Below are 20,807 nucleotides of genomic sequence, written 5' to 3'. Positions count from 1 at the left end.
AAAAATAGGCTAAATAAAGTTAAGAGTAGATAACAGACATAAAGTGCCAAAGCCAGCAAGGGAGTAACGAAAGATTTAGATCAATATTTGAAATTCTCAAATCCATCCCCAGAGAGCCTGCCATGGCTGTTAGAGAGTGGATCACAATAACAGTCATACACATATTGTTTGCTAATATTTGTTAGCATTTGTTAGCAATACTGCACAGTCATTTCTGGGAGTGTATGCAGTGTGTCAAATTGCTAATTAAAAATTTTCATAGTCAGAGTTGCGCTACCATAACTGCTGGCCAAAAATACGAATTTCTTGAGCTCACCTAGAACTCAAGCTCTCTCCCCTGGCTACAGCAGGCTTTCAAAACACATCCACTGGTGTGGAGATGGGGAATCAGGTCGGGAAAGGGAAAGGCTGTGCAGCATTGATCTCTGCAGTGTCCCTCCTTGGAGAGAGGCTACCAGTATCAGGGGAAATCATAGAGGGAAAACTATTAGCAAGTTTGCACTCCTCTAATTACCCTCTGATACCTTCTGCCGAGGTGGTTAGCACCTAAGAAATAATCCTGCTTCTTCGCCTATGCCTCTTTGGCTTGACAGGTGAAGTGATAGAGGATACAAAAATACACCAAGGTCCGCAGCCAGCCCGGATACCTATTTCTGTAGGGCAGTGGCTGTAACATCAAACACCTTTGCTTCTTTCCCCTCATTCTGATGCTTGCAGTCTCAACCAGGTCTACGGTCTTTCATTAAAAACATATTAACAAATACCAAAGATTGGGATGTTATCTGAGAAAGCAAGCTGGGTTTTTCCTGCCCATCCCTAGGAGTACAAAAAATAATGAAAATATAGAATATAATTAAGACATCTAATCTTCCCAATTTTCACTGCTATGAAAATGTAACTCCTTTCAAATTAACAAGAGCCATATATGCATGTACTATTGGGTGAGGGCCTGTGTGAAGATTACATAGTGATTAAAGAAGTAAGCTAGACTTGTCTGAAAAAGGGCTGAACTGATACTAAGAATTATAAAAAGATGTAACAAATGACTTGGTACCCAGCAGTTGACAGTTCTCCCAGCAACATGTGATGCTCATCTCAGAAATGGCAGAGATGTTGAATTTAAAAACTGCCTCCAGTATTGTCACTGATAAATGATTGTATCATGATGAGCACTGAACCATGCATCACTGGGGATGTGAACTCGATGCATTCTCTGCTCCTTTCAAGACCGAACAACTAATTTATATATATTGTATAGGAATGAAAAGTTATGGAATAGTCCTTATAGTAGAGATCATTTGGCTCCTGGGATTTGTTAAAATATCCTTGCATTATAACACAACTGAGTAGCAGCACAAGCCAAGAAATTTAGCAAATTTACCATGGAGTTTCTGTCAATAGCAGGACTTGGCAGTTGTCACATTGACAGAGTTAATGAAATTCATGGCTGGGGCAGAGAGAATAACACGTCTGCCATCAGCCATCATCTCAGTTTTGACAAGTGATGCAGGATTATTATTTTGTACCTGTGCCCAAGCGGATAATTAAGCTGTAATTTTAATGATTACAGCTGATATTATTGGGCAGAAATACCCAGAAGATTTATGTAAACTATACATACACATCACTAATTTTCTATGTTCTGGCTTTCTTATGAAAATATCCTATATGGAAAGCCATATGTGGTCATTTAGGTCTCTGCTATGAACTCACCTACAAAGTCTCTGCAGGAATACTTGGCACTCTTGCAGACTTGCCTTAAGGCCTAGCTTGTGCCCTGGCTTTTTTTAACCTGAGCAGCAGAAGAAATTGGTCCTGCCTCCTTCCACCCTTGGTTGTCAGGCCCAAGGATGCTAATAGGATGCTTCAAACCCTTTGCCAGCTTTGGACCAGGGTCGCTCCCACGAGGAGCTGGCAGGGGACACGCGTTCCTCCTGTGCAGAAAGAGGAAGGAAGAGAGGAGGAAATACAGGTGTCTGCCGGGGGTGCATTTGCTGCTTTATGTATTAAAGGTTTAGAGGAAAAATGGGCTCTGCAGAACAATATTGCATTCAGCCCTAATAGGTACAGCAATTGGAGTAAGAGAAGCAGAACCTTTGTGTCAACCAAGCTGTTGGGGATTCATTTTTATACAGATTAGGGCCAATGTGACATGGAAGCCCTTGATACTGTGACTGCTACCTCCTATCTGGCTTTCTATTAAAATCACCACATTACATTTCAAATCTCTGCTCAGTGTAGCACAGGAATAGCTAATGCGGTGGGAGATAAAGATTTCCTTGCCAGCAGGACGCCCTTTTATGTTTTGTGCAATAATTCACGCTCCTCTCTCTAAAATCTTGGTGGAGAAGAGTATTTAAAAGGAGGAGGTGACACAGACCCCTGCTCGCTGATGCTGCCTGCTAGACCCATGATCTGTGCATGGCCCCTCTGAACCGAGTGCGGAGCTCTTCGGGGCAGGAGTGTACAGCATCCCTCCTCTGACCACCTTCCTGACCAGATAATCCAGGTAGGAAGTGGGTATTTGCCATACCTGATAAATGGATGCATAAATTCAGTAAAACTCAGAGATACTCCAGTTAATAATAGTTTCTTTTTCCCTTAGTCTGCCTAATTTTCATCACACTAATTTTCTTAATGCTTATTAGCACTTATTTCTTTTAACAGGAAGACATTTGCTCTTAAATGGCAGTTTGAAACTCAGATTTTCCCAAATTTCTGTCTAGCATGGCTTGATGCCTTACGTATGGACCACCCTTCTCTATTTTATTCCACAACAATAACATTACACTACAGAGACGCTTTATTGTTGGCTACTCTATTTATGATGATTCTCTTGTTATAGACAACTCTGGCACTGAGTTACCGCTGCTATTGGAAATTTCTTGTCTTTCAGAATGAACGCCTTTGAATGGCATTGGAAAGTCCTATTCAAAACATAAAAGAAAAGCCCGGCCCTTTTAAGAAAGGACAACCGACATTTTTCTTTTGTTTATCTATTCAGGACTACTTCGGGACTGTATTGGGTTTGCGTGGCAAGGTTTTGGTAGTGGGGGGGCTACATGGGTGGCTTCTGTGAGAAGCTGCTAGAAGCTTCCCCTATGTCCGATAGAGCCAATGCCAGCCAGCTGCAAGACAGACCTGCTGCTGGCCAAGGCTGAGCCCATCAGCAACAGTGGTAGCACCTCTGTGATAACATAGTTAAGAAGGGGAAAAGCTGCTGCGCAATTGCAGCCGGAAAGGGGAGTGAGAATATGTGAGAGAAACAACTCTGCAGACACCAAGGTCAGTGAAGGAGGGGGAAGAGGTGCTCCAGGTGCTGGAGCAGAGATTCCTCTGCAGCCTGTGGTGAAGACCACGGTGAGGCAGGCTGTCCCCCTGCAGCCCATGGAGGTCCACGGTGGAGCAGATATCCACCTGCAGCCCGTGGAGGAACCCATGCTGGGGCAAGTGGATGCCCGGAGGAGGCTGTGACCCCGTGGGAAGCCCGTGCTGGAGCAGGCTCCTGGCAGGACCTGTGGACCCGTGGAAAGAGGAGCCCACACTGGAGCAGGTTTGCTGGCAGGACTTGTGACCCGCGGGGGACCCACGCTGGAGCAGTCTGTTCCTGAAGGACTGCACCCCGTGGAAGGGACCCACGCTGGGGCAGTTCGTGAAGAACTGCAGCCTGTGGGAAGGACCCTTGTTGGAGAAGTTCATGGAGGACTGTCTCATGTGGGAGGGACCCCACGCTGGAGCAGGGGAAGAGTGTGAGGAGTCCTTCCCTGAGGAGGAAGGAGCGGCAGAGACAACGTGTGATGAACTGACCGCAACCCCCATTCCCCATCCCCCTGTGCTGCTGAGGGGAGGAGGTAGAGAATTTGGGAGTGAAGTTGAGCCCAGCAAGAAGGGAGGGGTGGGGGGAAGGTGTTTTAAGATTTAGTTTTTATTTCTCATTACGCTACTCTGATTTGATTGGTAATAAATTAAACTGATTTCCCCGAGTTGAGTCTGTTTTGCCCGTGACAGTAACTGATGAGTGATCTCTCCCTGTCCTTATCTTGACCCACGAGCCTTTCGATATATTTTCTCTCCCCTGTCCAGCTGAGGAGGGGGAGTGATAGAGCAGCTTTGGTGGGCACCTGGCATCCAGCCAGGGTCAGCCCTCCACAAGGACCAATTAATTCAGGACTAACATAGCTTGATAAAGTAAACAGGATCTAAAAAATTACAAAATGAAAAGAAACATAGTTTGCTTAACATTAGCGTATGTATTTAAAAAAAATAAAGCTACAAACCAGTCCTAGTATTGACTGCATACATCTTAGTTTCTAAAAAATATATATCTTTGATTATAGAAATGCAGTGGCAGGCACTAATATTTCAGGCATGTAACTAGCTTACATGTAACTGGATTTGATAATAACCTTCTGTGTCTAGGCAATAAGGCTGTGATGTAGAGGCATAACATCAAGCTGGTAATAAAACTTTTTTACTCTCATGAAGCCACAATTTCAGTTAGATAAATCTGATAATTAATTATACCAACTGCAGAATATCTATTATGATTTTAGTATTTTAACAGAACATTTTAATTAATGGTTAAAAAGCAACTCTAGCACTACAGGCACTCAAGCTTCAGATGCAGGGAGCACTTAGTTTCTGCTGAAGCCAACAACGCCCAAGTCCTGCCAGCTGCATTTAGAGCTATTAAAAATTTGACCATAAGTATCTTAAACTTTATATTCTCCTCAAATACTACTTACGATTTTTTTTCCTTCTAATCTTACAAAATATGGTGATTGAAACAAATTGTAAATATCCCGTCCAATGCATACAGTAAAGCTACCTCATGCAAGCATTGAGAAATAATCATATTATACTTGCAATCAGAGCAGAAACATTTAAGGTATCTTGGTAAGTCCTGCATGAGTTTTGTAGCTACAGTATCTTGTCCCTGGTTGAATTTTGCTTATTTCTGCCTCCAGGAAAGAGAAGAAAAAATATTGATTGCACAATGTGCTGTCTCTGTTCATCCAGTTATGTGTCTGTTGTTCCAGATTCTGCACAATCAGTAATTTTCTAGTAACATGAGACCGGAGCACAAGTATGCAGAAGGGAACAGAAAAGCTCCTTGCTGTGCATGCACCAGGTTACTGGCTGAGACATCTTTAAATGCACTGGGAAAGATCAGGCTGCCAACGGTTAACATGACTCTGCACTCTGCCTAAGCTCCATTAGATGTATGGATGATATTATTGAAAAAGGGGAAGAATTGATTTTTACACTGTTTTTGTGTTAGCACAGTGTAGGTCTCCTCCATCATCAGTCCGACCAGCTCCCAGGGAGTGCTGTTCAGCTGCAATGTTTCCCATGACAGGTGGGATGGGGAAAATTGGCCTGTCGAGGCCCAGCCCCTATTCTTTGGCTGCATGTTCCCACCTTGGAAATATCTGCCTTTTCAGTCTTTAGACATTGCAAATGACCAGAACAAAAAAGGAAAATGGGCCTGATTTCCTCTAGAAAGGAGGCTTCCAGGAGATACCCTTCTCTGTGTGCCTCCCCGTCACTCCGTAACAACTTCTGAATGTTCCAGCTCAGTCCAATCAACTTGATCTGCTGGTGGGGGAAACAGAAGAACCTCAAGGACAGTTAAACTCCTACAGGTGCCATGAAAACAGGTAATATATGAGCAGGAGCCTGAGGAGAAACTTCCTGCAAGTACCTTGATGGAAAAAAGAGCTCCAGCATCAGAAACCATTTGAGACTTTGCGTGAGAAACACGTGGTACAAATGTTGTGGACAAAAGCAAAGCTCTGTTCATACAAGCCCCTGCAGCACACAGCCCAAACGGCTTTTTAACCCATCACAGGTTGGTGTGGCCATCAGAAAAACAGCAATTTCACCTCTCCTGAGTGCCAGCTCCTGCCTTGCCACCAGCTCCTCCTCTGCGCTGGCCCTAGCCCTTGTGCAGGTGGATCCTACCTTTCTTCAGGGACATGCAGACACACAACCAAGAGAAGTTTTAACGTACAAGACCGTTATCCAGAGGAAGTGGGAAAAATTACTGCTGCTGCTTTAGCTCCAGACTAAGAATTATAGGGAATACTGGAGGTAAATAACACTCATCTGTACTTAGGTTTTGGTTTTCAGTCAATCCCATTTAAATTTTTAAAGCACCCTGAGCTGCACTGCAGGGTTAATGAATTCAGCAGATAACAATACCGGCGTGAAAAGCTAAACTCAAAGCACACATCTCCGTTTCAGCCTGATCAATGATAATTGCGTTCCTTGAGAGCCAGAGCCTTTCACACATGCAAACCTCCCACTGCTCTTAGTGCAGAAACGCTGCCTGAAATGAGGCTGCAGGTCCTGGCTTCCAGCTCAGGTACAACAAGACAGTGGAGCTGGGTGGGCTGCTAGCACCGACAGAGGAGCTGAAATGACGTATGTTTGGGGAGTGAAGACAACCCAAGTGGTAAAAGCCACTCTCCTGTGCTGTTCACTGGAAAGCAGAGCTTTCTCATGAGCTGGAGGCATCTTAGCTTCTCTGGGTGCAACACAAACATGGGACTTGGCTGCCACAAGAGGCTACTGCATCCTCAGACTCCCTAATGATCTCTAAAAACTGATAAGGTTAATGACCAAGACTAATAAGAAGCTAATGATTAATCTGAGTCATCAACAAGGCAAGTCAGGAGCTTGGCATTAGAAGATGAAGCAGCCTGTCTGGTGAGTGACATGGACACTGATAAACTGACTTTCTGCACACCCCTGCACTACCATGTCTGCACATAACCCCATTTGAAGCTCACAAGAAAGTTACTATTTTCTGACATTAATATCTTTAAAGCTTTCAGAAATAATTGAAATCAATCTCTTGAGTTCACTGCACTAGAAGGTTAAGGAGATCCTCAATGTACTGCTTAATTGGCAGAAGTTGTCATAGCTCCATGGGACTGTTCATCTTAATGAAGCTCTGACAGTTGCCAGCAGTTGACTATTTTTCCCCTTGACTCCAAAATCAAAAACCAGACAAAGAATTAAACACTCTGGAAATTTTGCTGGAAGAGCAAGTGGGTACAGGTTACAAAAATTCAAGTTTTCCTTTCCAGTTGATCTTAGGGCATCTGAAAAGCCGGGGTGCCTGGCAGGTCTCTGCATCAGGCAGCGCCTACTCTGCATGTAAAGATTCGGTTTTCTTTTCACCTCGATTTAAAAACCATGCAAGCTTCCTGCAGGCGGACTTGGTAACAGCAGCCTTAATTCACACCATGGAAACTTCAAACATTAACAGAGAGGCTTGCTTACCATTACTGCCCATTGAAAGATGGTGTATTATGTCTTGTCATACAAAAGCCCTTTCTGCCTGGAATACACTGTAATTTCTTGCCCATTTAACAGTGTACTCAAAGCACCTCTTCTCATTCAGCACCCGATCCCTCTGTACACGCGATCACGAAGGGAACTGCTTATATTAACCACAAACACTGGGAATTATCTTCCCTTCTGCTGCCTGGGACTGATGCAAGTCAAATATGCTACAGGTGGATTTAGAGGACCAGGAATGAGAACTGGAGCTTCATAGCACCTCCGTCTCTGCTCCTGGGCCAGGCAAGCACAGCCAAGTCGGGCTCACCTTCCCACTCCAGGACAGATGTGCTCTGTACGACATGGCCTCTCCCTGCTAGTCCCGTGGCACAGATCCCTGCCAGAGCTGACTTGCGTTTTGGTGAGCAACTTGAGGTGGGCAGGCAACAGGAAAAGTTTGAGTCATTAACTTAATATCATTAACGTAACATCATTAACAAACTGTACAACAAAGCCAGGAAAACAAGTGTTATCATTTTGAGTTCTTACAAAAATTTGTTCCTATATTTATAACTGCAGGCGCAAGGGGTCTCAGATTAGTGCAAAGAAGATGTGACCATATCTGCCTATTATCAGAATGAAAGCTCAAGTTCTCTTCCGTAATAGATCATGGGCAATCTAGCAAGTTTTGTTCTATACATTGATAAATCCTGGGTTGCCACACTGAGCTGCCACCAATGTGTCTGAGACCTGAAACCAAACCCTCCATAGGGAGTTCTCAGATTTAAACAACATTCACTGCAAATCATCAGTTCATCTCATTACTCTGTTAATTGTTGAAAAGAATTCAGAAAGAAGAGATGGGTGTAGAAGGGTGCTGTATCGGTCTGTTGTACTCCAAAACACAAAGAGAGAACTATTCCTGACACGGTGCATGTCTCTGCTCTTTCAGCATTTGTGTAATTATAGCCAAGTCTTTTGAACATTCAATGCATCTCACAGAAAATGAGACATCCACATATTGTGGCTTAATGAAAAGAACTGAAGGAAATGTACCAAATTATTGGTTAACAGGCAGCTGCTTCATAAATGCTTTCTCCCATCTGTTTTCTCCTCCTTATATCAGCTCATTCAGCCTAATGCCTATAAAATGCTGAGACCAATGTTTCAGGGCTTCTCTAAACTCTCCTGTCAGTGCTCATGGGTGGCTTCAGCAACCGTGTCCTGGATTTGGCAGCTCCTACTGCTGCACGCACGCTGGGCACAGCCAGGAAACACGTGCTCTCATGCAAACACACCCCATTGTGCAGGGGCATGCTGAGACCAGGGACAGCTAATGCTGCAATCAATACCAAATAATAACAACTTTAAAAAAATATTTATTTTTAGTTAATTCAGACCCTAATGCTAACAAACGTGTCAATACAGGGTGGCATTCTCCCTGTCTTAAGCTCCCTCATTTCCATGGAGCCACTGACTGATTAGATAGGGCTGCGTTAAGTAAAAAGTTAACTTCATGAATGCCTCACACAAGTCTGCTCCCGGGAGAGTCATTAGACTAAATACTTTGTTTTGCAGACCGATAACATACAGAAGATTCCCAGCAGCACAGCCGGAGCAGGTCCTGCTTTCCTGTGAGACCTCAGGCATTAGCCACTGGCAGAGGATTGCTGCTGGATGTAGAACATTAATGATCTGATCCAATAAGACCTATTCATTTGCAGCTTTGGATGCGGCATGTGACATGTCCCAGCCCACCTGAAAGATCTGCCATGGAAGCCCTCGTGCAGGAGCAGCTTGGTGGCGAGGGGTCTGGGCTGCGGCCGTCTCGGAAATGAGCCTGCTCCACACCTGCTCCGCTCTCCAAATTGTGGCTTGTCTTCTCTTACATCATCTACCTGCTCCTGCACGTGGTATTAAGATCAACAAACATTGATAAGGGCCAAGTTTGCTCAGCCACAGGGATGTCAAAGGGATCAGTGTATGGCGGCTACGTTGGGTAAAACCTCTTCTGATCTCATGAAGATTCCTGAAAATCACGACCAGACAAGCAGCACGTTGCCTAAGGAGGGGAAGACGCTTTTCTTTTCCAGCCGTGCTCTACCTCTCACATGCAGGGCTACATCCTGTCCCGCTGATCCGGCTTAATCTAACATAAGAGCAGACAATGGAAATCAAATCCCCCCGGCTCCCTGAGGAGCACGCGAGAGCAGGTGTTTGCAGAAGTGCGAGCAGTGAGAGCCATCAGCCAACTCCCGTGCTTCCTGCTGTGGAGCTCAGCCCAGTAATCTGGATAATATCAACACTAATTCCTTCCTAATTTACCAAGCTAGGAAACCTGCAGAAGCAAACAGGTGTGTGTACTCATTTGATTTTTTTTTCCCCTAGCAAAAAAGAGTGATTATATTTCTCTTCATTCCAACTAGAGCTGCTATCATAAAATATTCAGCTCAAGCCATCCAGTTCCACATTATAATTACCTGCCAAAAATTGCTACCAGATCTGCTTCTGCCATCAACATGAAGCTGGCTAATCCTCTGGGAACCTCTTTTTAATTAAACACCTAATACAGTATGATAAACATTGAAAATATGCACCGCTCCTCTATTAAGAATGTGGCTTGATTTCTGAAGTGCACCTAATCAATTCAAGTGTAATATTTACCATGGCAGCAAATCTTTAGGGCTTAATATTTCAAGTAAAGGTTGTTTTAGCGATTCTATTAAGAGAAGGAATGAGTGAGCGCAAATAAAACACAAAAGCCGAATTCAGCTTGATTGTTCACTCCAACCTTGGCTTTCCCTTAGCTGCTCGCAGTGGCCAAGCACGCAAGTTTGGTGCGCTCAGCTCTGGGCCTTTCCTTTCCCTTCCTGGTCTGGATGGGTAGTTTTAAGTGGTAACATTCACCTAATCTGTAAATGCATCTTCAACCCCTCACACAACATGGCATATGAATATCTTGTGTAAAGCAAATTAATATTTGTTAAGCCCTGGCTCTGTAGCATCCCCATCTCTTCTTTCCTTCGGTCCATCTCTCAACTTCATCTCAGTCTCACAAAGAGCCAATCCTGTTACCGCAACCTCAGTGTCACCAAAATGTCCTTGCGGACCCTCCATCACAATTGAATTGTTATTATCTATTCACCTGATAGGCTTGGAGTGCATCTCTCTACCTGGTACATCAGAAGAGCTTCATAAATATTTTGACTGCAGGGATTTTACTAATGAAGTTGCTGCAAACGTTTGCAATGCGTAGGGGTGCACACAGGTTCAAGGGTACAGTGCTGAGAGTGTCACCCTCGATGTCTGGCTGAGTGGGGATGTAAGGAGCCAGACGCACTTAACCTCCCAAAGCAAGATGGGAGCGCAGTCCTATGGACCTCCTCTCCACAGGCATTCCTGGCAATATTATTGAATCCAAAAGTCCCAGAAAGAAACCAGAGGTAAAGGATTTTAAGGATCAAACAACACAATCACTGGTGACAAGGGATAGCTACCAGAATTAAGACAGATCGTCTCTAAGAATTGTTATACGAAAATCTTGTTTTCTGGTGAACAACACAGCCCAGTGCAAAGTCATGAATTATTTAAAAGCCATGCAAGCCGATCTGGTTATTACTGCAGTAAGGACTTGAACAAATAGCAATGTTACAGAAACTCCCTGTGTTTTGAAGGCTATTCACCCAGTATAATAAAAACTACTTTTGAATGAAGAGGACGTACAGCCTAGGCATACTGATCTGTGCTCCTTGAAAGGAGGCACATTCGTGGCTGTGAATGTGTTACTGTTAGTCTTAAGGCTCTGAGATAGACGGAGTGAGATTAACACTTGTCCTCTGATTTGGAAACCCAGCTCCCAGCCCAGAGATGGAATTTTCCACACGCAAGATGATTTCACAAACCGTATTTTCCTGATGTTTTGTAATCAAGATTTTCATGCACCTGGAGACAGGGAAACAAATGAGGCTGAGAAATCCCTTTACTCTCAGCTACTCCAGAGCAACCTCCACAGTGAGCGCTTTATGAAGTGTGGCAAAGGTAGGTGCTCCTCTTGCCAGAATAGCAAATTTCCAGGGCTTAAGCCATATCTGCAATGTACTGTCTGGAGTAGGATGTTTAGTTATGATGTTGCATATACTCATGCAATAAGCAGGATCTTTTTTTGCTCCTCTGGAAGAATGAGTTGCAGAAACAAATCAAGCTGTCAGGGAAATGAGGACATCTCCCCTCTGCTGATAGCTAAAGCCCCTTATTTCTGATTCAGTTCGCAGGTGCACTCAGGCATCTGTCACTGAAATCAATGAGACTTGAACTTATACATCCCAGTGTAAATTCATGGATTGAAACAATTCTGAAAAAGCATTAAAATACCATGAGGCCAAAGGCTGTCTCCAATCACATTCCCATGTTTTTCTGTAACCACATCGAGTAGCAAACATAGCTAGTGTCCCTAAGCCAGAACAAATAAAAGTACTCAATAATAAATAAAAGAAAAAGAAAATGTCAAGGGAAAATATATTATAATGGCATTTACATGCATTTCTTCTAATCAAGATTTCAACTTCTGCACAATTTCTCCTAAGTCAGACCAAGACAAGCTGGCTTCCAATCAAAAAGGCGCTATTGAATGCATTCAGTAAAGACCATCTCAGCTCCTCAGATACAGCCTGTTCACAGATGCTAGAAGCTAAACACCAGAAAGCTTTGTAGAGGGGATCATGCTCATAAATGATACATGACTTAAATTCATACCATGCTTAACAATACTCAGGCAAAAACCAATTGAGAGTCTCTCTGGACTGTCATCCCCACAGGCTCAGCAGTGCAAGAGTTTGAGGCGGGTTTGCAGAAGCCACAGCTACTGACTTTATTTGAAACCAACTCCTGGGCGTTATTATTTGGAGGGCAGGGACTCTGCGAGACATCCTCTGACTGCTAGCCCAACCCTTGCATCATCGCAGGGGCTGCCATTAATGTCACCTTCATGCTGGAGAAGCTCAGCGGCATGGGCAGCAGTGATCTCGGCAGTGCACAGCTTTTCTTAACGTGCAAATGCCTGGTACAGAGAGCAAGGCAGGCACACTAGACCACCTCGTTCCTCCCGTGGTGCAAGCAGGTGGCACTACCATTCTACCTAAAAACAACGTAAAGAAGGAATTAGCTGCTGTTTCTTGCTCCTTAGTTACAGATACCTTTAAGAAACACCATAAATGTCAAGCTCTGTTTTCCTGATGAGGTTTTCAAAGGGTTGTTAGTACAGTGTCAGATCTATCTTGGCCTCTCCAAGGAGGTGAACTTCCGAGAGAGCAGCTTGCTTTCCACCTGCTTATTCCACAAGACATTTGTTCACATGTGGCTGACCCAAACCTTGCAGTCATATATGAGCAATTGTAACAGTTGGCTGCCCATGGGGTTACACTCAATACTGCATCCCACTGAACACTCCTCTCTCCTCTCAGTGCACATACCTGGCGCAGGCCCTTCAACAAGCAGCTGTCATCCCCAAGTCTTCACTACTGGTTACAGGTTTCTCTGGTTCATCTATTTACACAGGGACTGTAATGTTTGCAGGACTTAGGAGCTACTTCCCACCTTTGTTGAATCCTCAGTGTCACCATCTCAAAATAGAAAAGGAAGAAGAGTTATAATCTCTCCCCTTGGTATTTGTTTCTAGGAAGAAATACATTTTTTCAGTCCTTTTTCCACAGCACGTTCATCCTGAATGCAGCACCAGAGCTGAGCTGGTCCCAGGGCATTGAGCTGCCATTCCCTGGGACAGCCAAAGAGCGCATGAGCTGGAAAAAGGCGCAAGGCAAGTAGTCAAATGTACCCACCAGCCACTGAATTGGAATGATCTACAGTGAGGATCAAACAGGCCCAATGGCCCCAAAGCATTTCTCAGAAGCCTTCAGTTGCTACTCTCTTTTTCTTTTTTTCAAAGAAAAACTGATATTTAAGGGCAGGCAGAAGAAAGTACTTTTAGGCCTTTTATGTACATTTTTGTTGTAGTTAGACAAAACTGAAGAATAAATGGATCTGCTTAAGTCAATATGGGACCAACCTATGCAGTGTGTAATAGATAATTGTATTTATACTGGTGCTATCTTTGTTGATTGCATCAAACTAAGACTGCGTACCCTACCATTCTGTTTTAACCGCTGTAAGAACAACCATGCTGTCTGCAGCTGATGCCATTCAGGACTTCAGAGAGAAGCAAAACGCCCGTTCAGCTAAAAGTCGTGCTAGCTGTCTGAAAACATGTAGTATTTAGTAACAGAGAGAGATGTCTACCAGTCCTCTACAAATCCAGAAAAGCCTTTGTAATTCTTTTTATATTTATGGAAATGAGTACACAGGGAAAATGTATGTGCAAATAAATCATTCATCAATTAACAAAAAAACCACAGAAGAATTTAGGTCACGAATATAAACTTCCCTGCTCTCAAAACACACTGAAATCTCTATTAGGTTCCTTTTAAGTTTCAGCAAAACAAAGGGGTTGATACCTATTTTTCTGACCCTACCAGTTTCATTATCAGTCCAATAGGAACTATGCAAAACTTGCAGAAATCATCCTGTTTCTGCATTTGCCATGAGAGACAGCAGCTGTTTCATGTGCCATGGCAATCCCCAGGCACCAGAGTGACTCCGGATGATTGCTTCTTTGATGCTACAGGAGCTCATGCTGAACCACAGCAATTTGTAGCAACCAGGTGTTGACTGAGGGCAATGATAAAATCCCTCCAAAACCCAATAATAATTCAAAGGAGGGTTTCTTACTAATATGTGTACTTTTGATGCTGTTTCAAGCTTTAATGGGAGCAGATTTTCTACAGGAAAACACAAGAAAAGCCAATATATGGTTTTACCTGAGCCCTTCTGTGCAATGTGTGTGCATCAAATAAGGAGAATGGCAAGTGCCTGCATGGGGGTCAGGCCACAGATATAATGTATGTTATTTGATGCTCTTGGTTTTGGTCCACGATTGTGTGCTGCCTTTTCCTGGTAAAATAATGCTGACTTTTCCACATTCAAACAATGATCAATTATTTAAATCCTTTGTCTAAAGCAAAGCATCAGAAAAAAAAAAAAAGGGGTGGTGGTTTTAACTTCAGGAAGGTGTTAACTTCACTATAAACTTTCTCCTTCAGTCAATGTCTCTACAAAAACCAGAGCAGCCCTGAAGGACTCCGTGCCACCGTGCTCACCTCTTCCTGCTGCAAGGACTCACTATCTCCAAATAAGCTGTGTGCTATAGAGCTATGCTGTTGTCAGTTAATTATCCCAGGTCATGTGATAAGAACTAGTTTTAAAATGAGATTGTCATCAAATTAATGGGTAGTATATAACTGGGATGAGTGGATACACTGGCCTGTTTCTGATTAACGGCAGTCAAGAAAAAACAGCTGAGATTTTCTAGCAAAGCAGTGCTGATATCACTCTTGGGTCCTATAAATGATGACCTAATTCAGCCTACCCTTCTACCTGGAGATCAGGGGTATACCTACAGCATGACACAACGTGCAAATCATGGGACAAATGCAAATGTGACAAAATGAGCTCTGGATCCCAAAGCCGATCAGTCACACAAGCATGGAAACTGCTGCGACGGCTCTTACCCACATAGAAAATTAATGCTCCTTTGCTCAGGGACAGTGCCCTGCTAACCCCTGCCTTCCCTGTCTACTTAAAACCACTTTGGATACCTTCACACTGGCTCCACGAAGCACTCTAGTTTACTACAGTTTTAGGAGAGATGGTTTAACTAGAGACAGCGGCTGTGAGCAGGTGTCCTCCCACCCAGAAAAACAAGTTTTCCCAGATGCTGAGGCCTGAGGGATCACAGCCAGCCCGCTCCCTGCATTCCAGCGCAGCATGGCATGAATGTCACCTGACAGCTGACCCAATAAAAAAGAGAATTCCTTAAGTTTCCTATTTGGATGTGCCTTCTCATTGAGCTAAGTTGTCTTTCATCAATTTAGCTTTTGAGGATGAAACTCCCTTGCTACTCTGGCTTCTGTATCACCAAAAATTTGCACTGAATCAACTTCAGAAAACAAAAAGCTGTCCCTTGCTTCTCCCTGCCAAACCAAGCAAGGAAAAACAAACTTAAAAAACCCCAAAGTCCTACCACCAACAACATAAAGTCCCACATTTGAAATTTTAAGGAAAGCCCTTCTGGCTGGCCTCCCTTAGCTGAACACTCTTGGGATAAATGTTTACAAACCAGGCTTTGGTCTCTCAACCCAAAGAGCAGTTGTGACTTCTCCCTGCCTCTGACCCCGGCACGATTTGCTAAGGTGGTAACACCTAACCAGTGCAACTCCACCAGTTCTTCCCAAGGCAACCATTGCAAAGACGTGAATGTCAGTGTCCTGTTTGTAACCCAAGCCTAGTTTTCCTCTTTCTTGGAGAAAGTTAAATATATGGGGCAATGTACAGATTTTAAGCACCGCTCTTCAATCAAGTGAAATATTAAAGCCAAAACTAATTCAGTGGCAGGCAGTAAGCATGGGGGGACCCTGCCTTATCTAATTTTCTGTCATCTGCAGTAATCTCTGCTATTAATATTACCGTGAAGAACATGTCAAAAGCTTAAATTCATCACTTCAGCATGGTCATTCAGGGAATGTGTGCCAGCAGGACTGATTGCTCCTCTTGCCTCCTCAGCCTCCGGTCTGAATATTGAAACCCCAACTGCAGTGCAGCAACCATCAAAATAACTACCCAAATGGCTGTGCAAGGCATACTGCCATCAGAGATTGGTGATAAATATTCAACAGAGCTCGAGGAATACGTGGGGATCTAAGTCCTTCCAGGAACAGCTACCCATCATCAAACGTGGGATATGGAGCTTCTGTGTTTCCCAATCATAGTATGGACCGAGAGGACAGAGACAGACCAACCATCGCTCCTTATCTGATGTATAATTTGCCTTTTTGGTTTGTATTGACAAAAACAGTTAGAAGATGAATGGACCAAGGGGTTGTTAAACTCACACAACGTAGAGAATTGCTGCTTCCCTGGGGACGTGTTCTCCGCTAGAGTCACTTGGTGTCACAAAGGTCACACAACTGGGGAAGAACAAGGAACAGAGAAGGCCCAGGTCAGAGATGATACGGTGGCACAGAAACAGGTAGTTTAGACAAGGTCTCACTGGCTACAACCTCATAAGACCAAATCCAGGTCTTATGCCAGCTTGGCTGGCAGAGTCTCCCTTCACACACATGCAGTAAAACTGACTCGCTGGTTCAGAGGAGAAAACTGGGAGGTGGGTGGAGGGCATCGGGTATGGCTGCACCGCAAGTGAAGGCGTACATTGTGTCAGGGGAGCCATCCCTGCCCTGCTTTAGCCTGGCAGCACAGATGAGGGTAACAGCAATGGTAAGGACCCAGGTGCCACCACATGCTGCAAGAGCCTTCCAGGGGCTCTCCTTACACCCTCCCCCACCATTTCTCGGCTATTGCTGGAGTCACACTAACAAGACTGTGCCTGCACACACCACAATAACCTCTATTTGCTCTGCAGACATACTGACAGTGTTTCAAATCAGACACTTATGCCTTACCCCACACCTTTCTAAGTATTAAACTGTTCTGTGTGTTCTGACATCTCCTCCCAGTTAGCCCTTCCTTCCTACAAAGTATACTTTTCATTTGATCTAATTTGATCTTTCTATTCCTTATTGAATTCCCTGACCTAATAAGATGGCAGTACCTTATAAAGCAGAGAACAGCAAATGGCAGCTAAATAATGTTGCTATTATATCAAGGAGAACTGAAACATGGAGGAAATACTTAAAGTAGACGAGAAGAATACATCTAAAGCTATCTGTGCAGCAGAGTCGCTTATTGTACGTCAAAAATCTTGGACAGTATGCCCCATGCTGGGGGGCAGAGGGAGGACATTTTCCTGGATCCGTTGTAATCAGAAGCATCCCCTGCCAACTTGGGCAGTAGTGCTGACAGATGGTACGTGCTGCTCTTCAGTACTAACATATCTGGCATAGGGCTAGAAGGAGGGATAGGAAATCCAGTTCAGCGTTATTCTATCTGCGTTATTCTATTCAGCTATCTGCTGTGCTTCAACACATTTTTGAATGCTACCTTTTTGGAAATTTTTTTTTTTTTTAATCTCTCTTTACCAATTTTGGATTAATGACAGATTTTGAAATACAGAGAAATTTTCTGCACAAATGTCAATACTGAAGCTCATGAAACTCCTGCTATTGGAGCTGACTATGGGTACCAGTGTAAAAAGTTACAGGACAGGCTATGAAGACTTAAAAGTGAATATAATTATTTATGAATAAATCTGCCATCTTAAGCCTCAAGAAGTCTTTGATTACTGCAGGCATGCCCAATCATCCTTCCACCGTTCTTCAGATCCCTGGACTCTGTGCAGCTGCCTCTCGCACCGGACCAGCTGATCACGGCACCCTGTGCCCGTCAGCTGCAGCACAGGGAGATGCGCTCACCACCGCCTTGGGCACAGAGGGATGGGGAGGGTTTGACTTTGACCTGTTCTCACCCCATGCCTTGCAGCAGGACCCAGCGTCTTTGCTCACGTGTCCTGGGCCAGCTCTAGAAGCGAAGCCACTGAAATACCAGAATTACAGGTGGGTGCCTGACCAGCTGGCGTGGGCCTACGGCCGCTCTCAGCCCTCGCATGGCAACCTTGGCATTCCTGAGCTGATGCACAAACACCTCACCTTGCCCTTTTTGGAAATAGGACCACGAGGAGAGGAAGCCTTAACTGCACCATCTCCCCATGGGGATCCCACCATGTGCAACAACAACAAAAAAGTAGGAAAAATCAAAGCAAAACAGAACCCAACCATATGGTCTGCAGACCATGAAAGAGAGCCCAGTTTGTGCAAAATGCTTCAAAGTTCTGCACTATCTTTTCATGTTTTGATATTTGGTTAGGGGTTTTTTTAGCATTCGGGCTTCAAGCAAATCAGTCAATAACGAGAAGTCAGCACAGAAGACACTCAGCTCTTTGCTGATGTAGTTTAATGCTGATTTATGCATTTATTATGCACATTAAATAATTTAAATTTTTTTCACTCACTTTTTCATTGTCTGGCTTTTCAGCCTAATGAATGTGTTAATCTGTTTACCACCAGCAGCAAATAAGAGTTTGTGGGATGATTTTTTTCCTTTTTTATTACTCTATTCCACTACCCCATACTGCAAAACTTTAACCGCATCTCTCCCTGACATTGATTAGGTTCTGAAGTGTTTTAATCAATAATCATTATAAGTCTAAATGTATCCAGAGGGATGAGATGGTGAAAGGGGATTAGTGTGGCTAATGTGTGTTACATTCCCTTGAAGAAAAAGAATCCAAAGAATAATAAAACCACAAGGTAGGCTGAACTTTCATACAAGGTGCCTAGTTTCACACATTTTTCACATCAGACATGAAAGCTATTTTTGTGGGTTTGGGGTTTTGTTGGTTTGGTTTGTTTTTTTTTTTAACTTGATGGCATTCAGTAGTATATAAAGCTGAGACTGCTCTTGAGAAAAACGTTTTCTCAAATCCTCCCATAGATATTTTCTCCAGCAGACTTTCAATGACTTTCCTATCTTTATAAGGAAAAAAAATACTAGAAAGCTGAGGCTGATTAAGATACTTTGTAGCGTAACAGAAGACTCAAAAAATAATGCATAAATTTTCTGGCTTGTTTTTTTTGCTGTACTACGTAGTTCAGAAAGAAGGCACCCAAAAAAGACAATCATAAAACCTGCAGGATGAGTTTCCAGAATGAAAGACCTTTCACTGATTAACTAACTGAAGATATTTTTCCTGTTTGCTTCCTGTTGGGACAGTGTGAACCAAAGCACATCCTTTTCCAGGGTTTCTGAAAAAGGACATGCTAGTTTTAAGGAGGGAAGAGAAAAAGAAAAGGTCCCCTCAAAATTATTCACACCTGAGAAATGAATGCCATACACTCATTGATGGCAGACTGGCTGAGATGAAGGAATGAGACGATGGATCAGGTGCCTATCAAGCTCCTTTCTCCCAGACAGGCTAGGCCAGAGAGGCTCCTGCCAGCTGCCCGTGAGGGCTGCTTGGCTCTCCCTGTGAGCACAACACGGGTGCTGCAAAGGGGAGACGGGCATGGAAGAAAAGTCTGGGAAAAGATAACTGAGATTAACCGAGATCTGTGTTCAGAAGAATTTGAGAGACTGTAACACTGCACACTAAGTGGTTTATGTGCATCCTAGTAGGCATCCCCCAGTACAGCCTTTCTCCTTTCTAAATAATCGCCATGTATTTTAATTTTTTATTTTTATTCAATCCTCTCTGTGACATGCAATGCACTTATCCTGCTGTTGGTATTAGTGGCTTAGGAATGTCATTCTGTATTACATTCTATAGGGCTCTCATCGATACAAGATTTAGGTACATAGTGAGATGCTGGCAGCTAGGCTGCAGACTTGAGCAAGCCAGCTACATGCCCAAGGAAGGGCAACATTTGACCCTTTTATTATTGTTTCATATCCTCTTCTGCAGAAAATATCAAACAGCAATTCGCTGGAGGAAGGACAATCATTATTCAGATACCACATGAAAGAAATACCAGTCTGGTCTGCACTAGATTATGTGGGACAATATGTAATACACTCCTAGCAAGTTATGACATTGATTCATTCCTTGTATTGAATTTGTTCACAGTAATGAATGTATTACTTGTTCCCTGAAGGCCCCAGTCTTTTCTCTCACCTTTATTGATCAATGGTTTATAACTTTGAAACTATTTTCAAAAAGTGATTAATGTAACTTACTTTCTAGTCTTAAAAACAGCGTAAGCAATTAGGGTTCGTACAGCAAGGGTTCGTTACCCTGCCTAGCCAGGAGTAAAACTGCTGGAACCGGATAGCATTACCTGATACATTCGCCCGTATTTCAGCACAGAAAACAGTAAAAGGTTGTATCAACACTCAGCTGAAGCACATTCATCTCTCTGAAATCACTCTGTAAAATATGGAGGACGGGCTAAGAAGAATTAATGGCTACTGCAAAATCTCTTTATAATCTTTACAACTGCATGGAAATAGCAGGGAAAGTGTGATTCTTAATCAAAAGCAATAGCATAATTCTTCGCTTCTGCAAGACAACCAAAGAATTAATAAAAGCTTGCAGTTGTTGGGGTGGGAGGACAAAGGAAGGTGAGCTGAACAAGACTTTAGGAGAGATTCGCCATGTAAGATGACATTGCCATAAACTCTGCTGTAGGTTAGGAAATAACAGCTTGTAAGTAGATACCATTTTCAAATGTGATTAACTTCAAGGAATATATGCTGCAATTGAAGAGCGATAATTTTTTTATGCAGTCCCAAACAGGGATGTTTTTTCATTTTTAACAGATTGAAAAGGTAGAAAAAAATTATTTTGCTGCCCAGGATTCCAAAATGACTTTAGAAAAATGCAATACATTTGTAGAGCAATAGCCATTAGTTGGACAGTTATTTCTACTCCTAATTTCAGATAATCAGGATGAAAGTGG

General features: G+C 43.4%; 1 protein-coding gene across 5 annotated transcripts in view; it reads right to left on the bottom strand.

Moving 5' to 3' along the window:
* The window catches only part of KCNIP1 (potassium voltage-gated channel interacting protein 1), a 420,579-nt gene that overhangs the window by 227,040 nt on the left and 172,732 nt on the right, over positions 1 to 20,807 (bottom strand). For 3 of the 5 annotated variants that reach the window (XM_072873237.1, XM_072873235.1, XM_072873234.1), the window contains exon 2: positions 16,290 to 16,364. The exons of 1 other annotated variant lie outside the window; for it this stretch is intronic. The gene's annotated coding sequence lies outside the window, so the exon portion shown is untranslated. Of the gene's footprint in view, positions 1 to 12,758; positions 12,909 to 16,289; positions 16,365 to 20,807 lie in introns of all 5 variants that reach the window. One more of the 5 variants, XM_072873232.1, reaches the window with a different exon arrangement.

The sequence above is a fragment of the Ciconia boyciana genome, chromosome 9 (assembly GCF_034638445.1).
Source record: "Ciconia boyciana chromosome 9, ASM3463844v1, whole genome shotgun sequence".
Classification (NCBI taxonomy): domain Eukaryota; kingdom Metazoa; phylum Chordata; class Aves; order Ciconiiformes; family Ciconiidae; genus Ciconia; species Ciconia boyciana.
Note: the sequence above shows the minus strand (reverse complement) of the source record. Positions and strands in the feature narration are given on the sequence as shown.